The sequence below is a fragment of the Monodon monoceros genome, unplaced genomic scaffold, assembly GCF_005190385.1.
Source record: "Monodon monoceros isolate NGI ecotype Baffin Bay Population unplaced genomic scaffold, NGI_Narwhal_1 Super_Scaffold_21, whole genome shotgun sequence".
Classification (NCBI taxonomy): Eukaryota; Metazoa; Chordata; class Mammalia; order Artiodactyla; family Monodontidae; genus Monodon; species Monodon monoceros.
The window spans coordinates 83,019,429-83,031,159 of NW_021703778.1; the positions used below are offsets into that span (position 1 = coordinate 83,019,429).

At 35.5% G+C, this 11,731-nt stretch overlaps 2 protein-coding genes across 3 annotated transcripts in view; one reads left to right on the forward strand and one right to left on the reverse strand.

Moving 5' to 3' along the window:
* FAM227B (family with sequence similarity 227 member B) overlaps nucleotides 1–11,731 on the forward strand; it is a 288,612-nt gene that overhangs the window by 157,173 nt on the left and 119,708 nt on the right. The window lies entirely within an intron of this gene.
* The window catches only part of FGF7 (fibroblast growth factor 7), a 62,945-nt gene that overhangs the window by 49,618 nt on the left and 1,596 nt on the right, over nucleotides 1–11,731 (reverse strand). The gene's annotated exons all lie outside the window — the stretch shown is intronic.

Sequence of the window (11,731 nt, forward strand, 5' to 3'; positions counted from 1 at the left end):
ATGTATCTTTGTAGCTTATTTATTTTACACAAAGTAGTTTGTACCTCTAAATCTCCTATCCGTGGCTTGCCCCTCCTCCTTCTCTCTTCCTACTGGTAACCACTAGTTTGTTCTCTATATCTGTGAGTCTGTTCCTTTTTTGTCATATTCACATTTGTTTTATTTTTTGGATTCCACATATGATTGATAACCTACAGTATTTATCTTTCTCTGTCTGACTTATTTAACTAAGAATAGTACCCTCCAGGTCCATCCATATTGTTGGAAATGGCAAAAAATTGTGCTTTTTCATGGCTGGGTAGTAGTCCATCTTCGTTATTCATTCATTCATTCACGTGTTGACAGGCACTTAGATTGCTTTTGTATCTTGGCTATTGTAAATAATGCTGCTATGAACATTGGGGTGCAGTGTCCTTTTGAATTAATGTTTTTATTTTCTTTGGATATATACCCAGGAGTGGAATTGCTGGCTTATATGATGGTTTTATTTTTAGATTTTTTGAGGACTCTCCACAGTGGCTGCACCAATTTACACTCCCACCAATAGCGTACCGGGCTCCCTTTCTCTACATCCTCTCCAGCATTTGTTATTTATGGTCATTTTGATGATAGCCATTCTGAGAGCTGTGAGGTGATATCTCATTATGGTAGCCTATGTATAATTTTAAAACTAGAATTTGTATACTAGCAAACTTATCAAGCTGGCCAATTCCTGAGGGTTTTTTCTTTCCTCTTGTAAAGTGGACTAATAGCGTGATTGCAATCTTACAACAAAGAGGTATATTGAGGATTAATTAGAATGGAATGAAGTGTTCTGCACCAATTTCAATACTGGCATGTGTATTTTTAAAGAATTAACATCATTTTAGTAATCTGCTTATATTTAGTCACTCAATAAACATGTTCCCAGTTGTACGTTGTGCAATTTTGTGTAGACTAAATTAGAAGATTTATGACGACAGTAACAAACAAAATTTATTTCTAACAGTGCAGTAATTTTAATAGTAATATTAATGTGAACACCCGATAAAATATTAAATAGTACCTTAAAACATGACAAATTTTAGGTCCAAGTACAAACTTAACAACCATGACATAGATTTATCTATGCTCGTCTTCTTTGGGATGAATTTTTATTCAATATCTGATCAACTTCAAGCCAATTAAGAGAAAATTTGAAGACCAAATTAGGGCAGAATCTTCTCAGAGTTGAGAGCACCTCTCTATGTCTATTAAACATACAACATTATTTTATAATGTATTATTTGTACAGGAAGGGAGTTGAACACAATTTCTCAGAAACAGGGATACATCAGTAGATTTATCTAAGTGGGAAAACCTCACCTCACCTCATTGCCTACTTCAGGATTTAGAGGGAGTAAATCTGCACAGCTGCTTGACTACCGAGTGTCCTGGTTAAATAGCTGAAGCAGGTGATGCAACTCCAGTAGTAAGAAAAGTTGTCTTATCTTAAAGAATGTGGCAGATAACTTTCATAATTTTGTCTTTAAAGGCTAAGAAGAAGCTTCAAAACCATTGTTTCTCTTACTATTTAGAAACTGCTGTGGGGAAGAAAATCCTCCATAATCGTAAGGTACCATGATCATTACTGAACAGCTCACTTAAGCATATTACAATGATGATCAAAGATTCAAATTACATTAAAAAGAGAAAAATATTCAGTTATCCAGAAAAACAATATTATTCCAATTAGCAGAACTTAAATTATGCCTTTAAAAACACTTTTCCTTTAAAGGAAATAGACATTTTTAGTAAGCAGAGGAGCAATTAGACAAAGTCAGAAAATTGATAAAGGGCGAATGTTCTCATATTTTTTAATAGAAAAAAAAAGGTTTACCTTAGTGAGCTTAACATTGATAACTGGAAAGGTATTAAATCACTTTCCATTTCCCAACCTTGCAATACTTTCTTACTACCAAGCATGTAGAAAAAATATTTCCCCTGAAAGTAATACATTCGTCTTCTCTCTTTCATCCTGCTCATCCTTCAGGTCATTTTCTCCCAGAAGAGACCTCCACGCCCACCTCCTCAAGTTGAGTTAGGCAACACCCGAATGTGCTCTAAACTTTCCCCCTCTGACTTGTAGTTCACCCTCCACCCCCAGCTAATCTGTTAATTCTCTACATACATGGACTATGGACTTTTAATTACGGTAGCCTTGATCTGGCATAGGCAAGGTATCAATGACTGTTTGTCGAATTAACAAAGAATGAAAAAAGAAATCACCAGTCTTGTTTTGTGCGACGTCTTCATCATTCAAGCAAGCAAGGAAGGAAACTTTTCACTGCCTACGGTGAGCTCCCATGACAGCTGCCTCAATATGAACCCCACTAACCAGGCCTGTGGTCAGAAATACAGTTAGAGACATCATAAATCACCAAAAGACTACCTGAGGATCAGGCTACTGGCACTAAAACAAATTGAGAGTACGTTCACCAACTTTGTACTTCTCCCCAGCTCCCTCTTCCTATACACATGTCCTCTCCTCTCTTCAACCTTGCCCAAGATCAGTTTTATAAGTGCTGCTAGAAAGTAGGCAGATCTCTACATAAATATTATCAGCCCACTGCTTGTTTTCACCAGTATAGCTCATTTAATTTTTAAAAACTTTTCCCCTCTGTGTATCCTTTTAGTGCAGATATTCCTTAAGCCAATATAAACTACGAATTTTTTTCTGCATATAGTTTTTCACATGTAGGGATTAGTTGACAGTCAGATGAAAATAAGAATGAGTGCTGAGGAAGACTGCCGCTTTTCCAGGATTGGTCTTCACCATGCCCTGCCAATCACCCTTTCAGTGTCACCAGTGGTACCTGTGCCTACTTAGATTACTGACCTCTACAATAAAACCTTGCCACTCCTCCCTTAAAATTACCTAGAAAAACATTAAGTCAAAGAGGTTCTGGAGACCAACATTTTCTTAATAATAGAGAATTTTAAAAAGTGAAGTGTACTTCTGTTTTATTTTAGCAAGATTTTTCATTCTTGTCCACATTAAATTTTCATGATAATTTACTGATCTATTTCTTACCTATAGTTAATTTTAAATGTATAAAAAGTTAACAGAGAAATATGAGTGATTGTCAGTTTGTCTTCCCTTCTTCCACCCTTTGCATTGAGCTATCTGCCATTGGGAGACAAAAGGGAGAGTAAGACATGACACTTATCTTTCCAGAACTGACATTCTAGTGGCATTGCCAAATGCAAACAGAAAAAACCATAAGACAAGCAAATGTGTTGTATATGACTAGAAAAGCAGTTAGTTCTATTTAAAATCTCAAATAAGTGACTTTTTCAAAGGGTATGAAATTAATTTATTAAATTTGCAGTCCTCCCTTCTGTTTAGGTTAAATTTCAAATTTCTAAATAGTTTTTGGCCAGTAAATGAAACGTGTTCTTTATTGGTATAATTGAAATAACTTCAGTTTTTACTCAAACTGCTTTTTTGAAAAGTAAAACAAAGTTTATTGATTTTAGGTATATAAGATACGAATTCTCCAATCATGTTGGAATGCTAAAACATTTTTAGATTACTGCATGGGAAATGTTTTTGTCAGTTTCTAGATTGCTCAAATGATAGCTATTGGGCATCATCTCAGATTAGGAGAAGGGTTCTTTAAAGCTTCTCAGAAGTCAGAAGGAGCTTCAGACTAGGCTTAAATCTCACTGCAAATCTCTGGATTTCAGTACAGCATTTATACCCAAAATACTACCCTAATAGTCCAAAATTATATGCAGGCTCCTGACTTTGGCACACATTTTTGGTCCAAGGTCACTCTTAAAACATTGGTTCAAGTCCATTTTTATAGCCTTTTTATTTGGACCAAAAACGGAGTGGAAGCTTGGTTTTTGCTCTTCACTACACCAAAGATAGATTCCCTAGGCAATAGCTCTCTAGTTTCCATTTAGAAATTTAAATGTTTTACCCAAATCAGGGATGAGAGTAGGGAGGGTAGTGGGAGTGGAGGGTATACTCTGCTGTCAGATAAGTTTGGGAAACCATATATAGTCTTCTCCTAGAGTTTTGCAATTCATACTAGTGTAGTATAGGCTTGGAGAATTTTCTGCTCTGAAAAAAACTTGTTCAGCTTTATTTAACCTAATATTTTCCAATGAGCCACAGAAACTGTGCTGCAGGAAACACCATTACTATCTCAAAGGACACTAGTGTTCTAAGAAACAAAGTTTGTAATTGCTGCTGTAAGAAAAATCTGAGGCAGGCTGAGGTGATTCTGAATTTGATCTCAAATCATTTTCTCAGCATTATCTACAACTACATGTGAAGTTCCAATAGGCAGATGAAATGGAAAATATTACAGTTGCTTTTAATGGAACATGATAAATATGCTATTTAAGGATGTTGAAATATGCCTCATTTCTCCTTTCTCGTATTAATCAGAAAAATAAACTCAGTTTCAGAATAGTCTGGATAAATAAGCAAAGATTATTATAGCTAAAAGCACAAATTTTCAAACCTCCTATATGAGTAACATATGCAATAATCTATTATCATTTCAAGCCCTCTGTACACTATTTTGTTTTTGTTTGTTTCCATCTCAGAAGTCCTTCCTCTACTATATTGTCAATCCATTGCATTCAATTTCCTTTATTCCGTAAGGGCATCAAAAAGTTAGTGGAATATTGTACATCAACTACTTCAGTTTTTTAAAAAATTTAGTAGAGCTGTATTTTATGAGAATCTTTTGTATTTAAGTCCTCCCTAAACTTAAAATACAAAATTCATTAATTTTTATATAAGGTCCTTTTTTCCTTTCCTCTCTCACCTTTTTCTCTCCTGTTCACAGACAAAAGATATTTTCTTCCTTTTTATTCTTAGGACACTAGCCAATGGCCCTATCAAGTACTTGTGGCCACACCAGTAGAAGTGATTACATTCTTCTGCAGGAAAGTTGACTGGAACAACTGAAGAATCTCTAGAGACAATTCTCCCCAATATACATTAAACTTTTTTTCTCTGAGAAGGATGTTGTCTGCCTAAAAGGCAAGTTCTACTTGGACATGGATATTGGATAATTCTCCTCTCTCCTTCCCCACCCTAATCCCTCTGTCTTTATATATTACTACACAAACCCAACTAGCTGAATAACTTTAATGACGTTTTCTTTGTTAGTAAATTTGGTATGGCTTCTCTATCTAAGTCAGGTGCAGATATCATCTCAAATACAGATGCGAATCTTGGCCAAGAAACAGTCAAATGTTCAGTGATTCTTTAATGTGGTTTTCAGAACCATGTGAAAGGCAGACAATTTTATTTTCCAACCTATTTTGCTTGCAGAAAGATTGGATATGAACCAGGAGGACATTATGTTAAGTGAAATAGGCTAGATACAGAAAGGCAAATACTACATGATACAACTTACAGGAAGAATCTAAAATATTAGTTTTAAAGATGTTAAAATAAAATAAAAATTACTTTTCTCTTATGGAAGCAGAGTAGAATAATGGTTGCTAGGGGCTGGAGGGTGGGGGAAACAAGGAGATATTAGTCAAAGGGTACTAAGTTTCAGTTTTGCAAGGTGAATAAATCCAAGAGATATACTGTACAGTGTAGTGTCCATAGTTTGCAATATTGTATACTTAAATATTTTCTAAGATGATAGGCCTTATGTTAAGTACTTTTAGCACAAATAATAATAATTAATAAAAAAGCACAGGAGGAAACTTTTGGAAGTGATGGGTACGTTTATGGCATAGAATATAGTGATGTATTCTTATCTCTGAATTCATCAAGTTGTATACATTAAATAAGTACAGCTTTTTATATGTCAATCATACCTCAATAAATTTTTTAAAGAAAGATTGGATATGGTTTAGGAAAAGGAGGAATTCATATGGAAGCTCTTTTCATTTAATACTGATTTTTCTCAGTATTCCTTAGATATACACAATTCCTGCCTCTTCTTCTATGTGCCATATGTGAAATTAAAACATAGAAAAATATTGTATTCCAGTAGTGATGAAAAAGAAGTTACTCTGCTACCATAAATTCTTTGATACAGACGAAGAAAGCTGGAATCGTTAGAAAAGAAAGAAAGCTTTGCCTTAATCCCCAATTTACAAAGGGAACAAACTGCTAGGTTCGTAGCCTTTCACTAATCTGGATAGACCCTCTAGGCTTAGGGTTTCTTCCCTGTTGGATTTTCTAGACTGGAGTTTGTCTCTTTAAATCACTGCTTTCGTGAGGTGGTCATAGGAGGTGAAACCCTAATTTGGGGGCATCTGGGTTCATAATCATAAGTGGCTCATTTAAGTGCCTTGTAAGCTGGCATTGATGCCTGTTCTCCAGGTTCCCTGCTGCAGCACCACTTGAAAGTGTCAGAAGAGAATCAGACCTGCCTGTCGTTTTGAAACTGTGGCACCAGACCTATTTTTTCCCAGCAATGAACTCATTCACGGAAGATGCCTTCTTAAATAGTAGCTGCAGAGCTGTCATCACGTGCATTTCCAAGCCAGTTCACCAAATGTTGGAGCCACTAAGATTTGTCAGAAAGGTCGAATGGACCCAGAAGAATTTCCTTGATGCATAATTCAGAGATTCATTCCTGATAAGCCCATTTCAAAATCCCCCAGGGTAGAGGTTAACTCAGGAGCCCTCTAAAGGTTCCAAAACATTCCCAGGACACCCGAGGGAATCCTGCTGAATTAGAAACCTTGTCTCATTAAGTAGTGGTTTTCAGCCTTAGCTGCCCGTTAGACTCACTGGAGAGCTTTAAACAAACACTGATGCCTGGGTCCTTCCTGCCTTCGCAAGATTCTGATTAAGCTGATCTGTGGTTTCCCCAGTAATCTAATGTGATCCCCTCAGGCTCAGCTTTGGAGCCAGCCGTGTCAGAATTATCTGGGGAGCTTTTAAAATTCCTGATGCCCAGGCTGCACCCCAAATACATTTAATGAGAATCTTTGTGGGTGGAACCAAGGCTGAGAAATAGAAAAGTCTAGAAAAGGAACCCCTTCCATATATCTAAAAGCTGGCTTCTTGCATCCTCTTCAATTCACTTGGGTCTCTGAAAGCTCTAAAACTATAGGCTGAAGAGTTGTAATACAACTAAGTCACAAGGTTAAATACATGATCAGATGCTCTGGATTAATATAGAAATGAAAGCGATGGCCAGTTCAGATGACAATTAACAAAATAAATAAGAGATGCACCTGTGGCAATAAGTTGTTACTAGCACTTAATAAGTGCCAGGCACTGGTGTTAGCCTAAAAAAAGAGGAAGACCATAAAATGAAAAATTATTCTTAACATTAAAGTTTTCAAAGAATAGCTAATATTTCCAAATCTAGCTATTTCCAAATTGCTAGTATTTCCAAATCTTCCATAATTTACAGCCTTGACGACTTAAAGAAGAGAGTAAGGTCACCAGTTCTACAGGATTCCATTTTGTCAGTAATTCTACGATTTTGGTTCAGTTCCATAGATATGTTCCTCTTTGTCTATTGTTTTTAGAGATGTGGTTGTCATGATTTTCTTATTTTTTATGTTGACGGTGTGAATTATTGTTCTTTTTTTGATAACTTGCTAAGAACTCTTTGGAGAATAAGCAAGTGTGCTGTCTTTGTATTTAGAGGTGATATGCGTATTTGTTAGCTACTAGGAGAGATTCTTGTTGAGCAGGAGCTTATCCAAAGAATTGTTGACAATTGAGTCACTGAAGATTTTGTGGTCAAATCAGATCCAACAGCAGTGTGTTTATTTGCTTTTTGCCAATTGTTAGGCCATATCCAGTCACAGTCTAACAATCCAAAAGACAATATTGCCAAATCATTGGCCAGTTTTCAGAATGGCTAACCCTTTTCTTGCTATGGAACTTACAATGCTTAATAATAACAAGTGAGGCATACTTTTTCTTGAATCAATGGCTTATGGCAATTAAGGATTTCCTCTCAAAAGGAATGGGAACCAAAAAACTTTTTAGTAATTGGATGCCGAAAGCAAGAAAATCATCCTGAGGGACTGAGTTTTCAGAGTCCACATCTGTCTCTCAGGGCAGTTGTTGGTTGCCCAGCGCACTGCTGCTGTCTCTCACTCACCACCTCGACTTCCAGCTTAAACAGCAGTGTTATTTGTATCAGGTGAGGAGTGATTGCCTCTGTCTGCTGATGGGTTGCCTGGTCCAATTATCTAAATTCACCCTCTGGCCTTAGTCCCCAAGGGGAAACTCTGACAGCAGCAGTGGAAGTATTGCCCATCCATTGCCAGTCCTTTCATGATATTATTAATGTCCTCCTCTGCAGAGAATGTGGATATTTATTTCATTCTGAAGGGGCATTTTATGCTTTTATTATTCTTTTTACTAGTTCAGGTTAAGTTCTAGTTTCATCGCTTAGAAACCTACTAAAAGGCTAAATGTGGTGCCACCAGAGAGCAAGTTGAGAGGAGAGGCTTTCTTGCCTCCGGGGTAAGAATAGCGTGCGATCTCAGGACCCGTTCTCCAGTGATAGCTTTTCTCCCCTCCAGAGTCAGAAATGTAGTTCAGCATCTCTTGGCCTCTTATGAATTCCTACTTTTACGTAGTCAGGTCTTGCTTATATGGCTACTAATACAAGTCTTGTTTCTGTTGGGTTACTTGGTGCATTTTTTCTGACATTGACTCATTCTTATCTAGATTTAAAATATTTCACAAGACAACACTATACTTAAGACTGAAGTGAGACCCTTACAACCCAAGGTAGCTCAAGTAATTTTTTAATTCCCTAAAGATGTGAGACATGAGCCGTCATATCCACCTCCTTATCACTCCTGTTCTCTTCCTCTAGGCCCTCCATTCGCCTGCCCCAGCCCAACACCTTCTGGAAGGAGAATTATACACCCAGGTTTTTCACCTCACCTACCTACTCCAGTCCATTATCTTAGCAATATCTTATAAGCCACACTCCTATGAGGGAGCAGTGCTTCTGCTGGTAAAGTAAGCAGTCCTTCAAGGTCCATTAACATCTTCAGGTCACTTTCCTTTTCATTCAAAGCAAAGCCATGAGAATGGACTGGGGGCTTTCGTACGGTAACCCAGAGAAAAACTGTTTCAGGTAGCTGGCATCTAACTTTTCATGCAAATTTTATCGTCTAAGATATTTAAATCTATACCATCTTCAAAGGCCTCCAAAGAAGGATGTTTAACAACCAGTGAATGAATTTAAGGCATCAGAGCACTGAAAATGAAATTCAAAGTTTAATCTTAACCTTTACCACTTTCTGACCTCGGCTGAGTTTCAGTATAGTAGACAATCCAATTACCTTTTACTTTCTCATCTTAATGAAAATAGGAAGGAAACATCTTTTGTTCATTTGTTCATTAATTCAATTAAGGATTGAGGAATGTAAACAATCTACAAGTTTTATAATTTCAATATTTTTGTTTTCTTTGACTTTTTAAAATTCTGTTGAGCACTTTCTTTGTACCTGGATTTCTTTGTACCTGGATACAGTAGCTTCAGCGTCACATGTGACAATTTGCATGTTTTATGTACGAGGCATTCAATTTTAAAATTGAATAATAGGAAATGACTATCAGAATTCTGTTCTATGTTATACTCCATATATTTTTCAATGGAGTGCCTTAGGATTTCCTATAGACAACAGTGATTAGCCCCTCTTTATGGAGAAGCCTGACAGGCTTCTTCAATAGGATAGCAGCACAACTTGACAACGATTTTGGAGTTACTGAAATGATCCCGATGTAAGTTTCCCTTTCCAGGAGAATTTATCATATCAAGAAAGTATATAGACTAGGTATATAGTCTACGGAAAAGCTTATAGAAGTGAAGATTATTTATATATTTTATATCATGTCTTTTAGTATATCGGTATTGTGACATTCTAATTTATAATGATATAAAATGACTTTCCTTCCTTCCTTCTCTCCTTCCTTCTTTCCTTCCTCCCTTTTTCTTCCTTTCTTTTTTTACTGTAGAATTAGAGTTAGAATAGAAATTGTCTACCAAATTGGCTTTATGGTTACTCAAGGCCAGTGCTAAATTGTGTTTCAAACTATAAAAAACTTCAGCATTTTGTGTATGTTTTAAAATACCTGAGTTTCATGGTTTCAAGAAATTTTAATATAAAATAAAATGTATATATCTGAATGCATTCCGATCGTAGATATTCTAATTGATTCCAAATAATTATGAATATTATTCACTTTCACTGGATTTTACATCTAATTTTTCATTACTTGGTAAAAGCGTTCAAAAGGAATTAGCATATGGAAGAATTCTATAGTGTTTACGTTCAGTAACCTTATTATTACAATTTGAAATTAGTTCTGACAGCTCAACTTATCTTTGAGATAACATTCACTTTCATCTCATTCAATGTTTACGGTAATTATATGAGTACTTAGATTGTTCACATTTATGTTATATATTCTGAGGTTTAGGATAAAATAGACTGTAAGAACTAGAAGGTATATTGGAGATCATCTGTAGATAAAAAAATGAGAATTGGAAAAAGTAAGAAATTGTTCCAAAGTCATTCATAGGCGGGGATTGGACCTATCTGTCATAATTTCCACCTGGGCTCTGTTTTCTCCACCAAGTTCTGTTATCCATTATAAATCTCAATAACTTTTAAATAAATTTATTTATTGAGGTCAGCCAAATTCTGTTGCTCACAGAGAAGTAGCTATCCACAAAACTTTCCTCCAAGTAGTTATTTCCTTACCTAAACTTCAGTATAATCAGAACAATATTCTAGAACTAGCACATTAACATTATTAATAGAGGTAATAATAAAACCATACTGTTAGCAATCCATTTAAATGGCCTTAACATTCTATATCAATTATAGTCTAAAGAGTGGATTCTCTCATTTTCATATTGGAAACGTAATTCCCCATATTCCCATATTGGTTCATTGGTTTGGAAGCCTAAAAGCCATTTATTAAACAAGCAGCAAAAGTTTTAAATATTCACTATGATCCTAGCACTGTGCTAGGCCAATGTTTACACCATCACCCCATGCATTCTTTTTCAATTGACTTTAACATACATAATAGTATAAAATGATATGATAATAACATTGTTCAAGTACTAGTAATACAAACAAAATTTCCTTCCACTCAGGGATTTTAAATTCTTAATGTATATGTTCAGGTATATATTGATATTTTACCCCATAAAACTTAATACTTTTGAAATTGGTTATTAATCGTAACTGCTAAATGATAAATCCAACCCTGACATATCAACATGAAAAGAGTAACTGATTCTTGAGGAAAATGTAATTATTTACATTTAAATCATGGAATTAACATCTCTTCCAACTCACTTTTATTTCCTCCTTCACATTCACATTTCTCTTAAGGTACCATGGAACTATTGTGGCACAGAATATTTAGATAAAGAAAGTGTTAGAAGGAACCTATTTTTGTGCCTAGGTAAATGATTAAGCAATCAAATACAAGCTCTTTATGTTATGAACAGATGAGGATACCACAGATTCCCTTCTGTTTTAAAACTATACACAATTGCACAAGTCACTGAATGCATATTTTCAGTATTTCACACCATGGAAATATTTTTTCAAGGGAAATCAAATTATTTTTAAAAATTATCTGTTCCTCAAACTAATGGTAAGTCATTTTTGGTGAGCATTTACTGAGTACTCTATTAGAGTTCCTGATGACTTTTGCTAGAAGACAATAAATCACATTTCAGTATGAATAATAGCATTTACATTTTGCTTAACATAT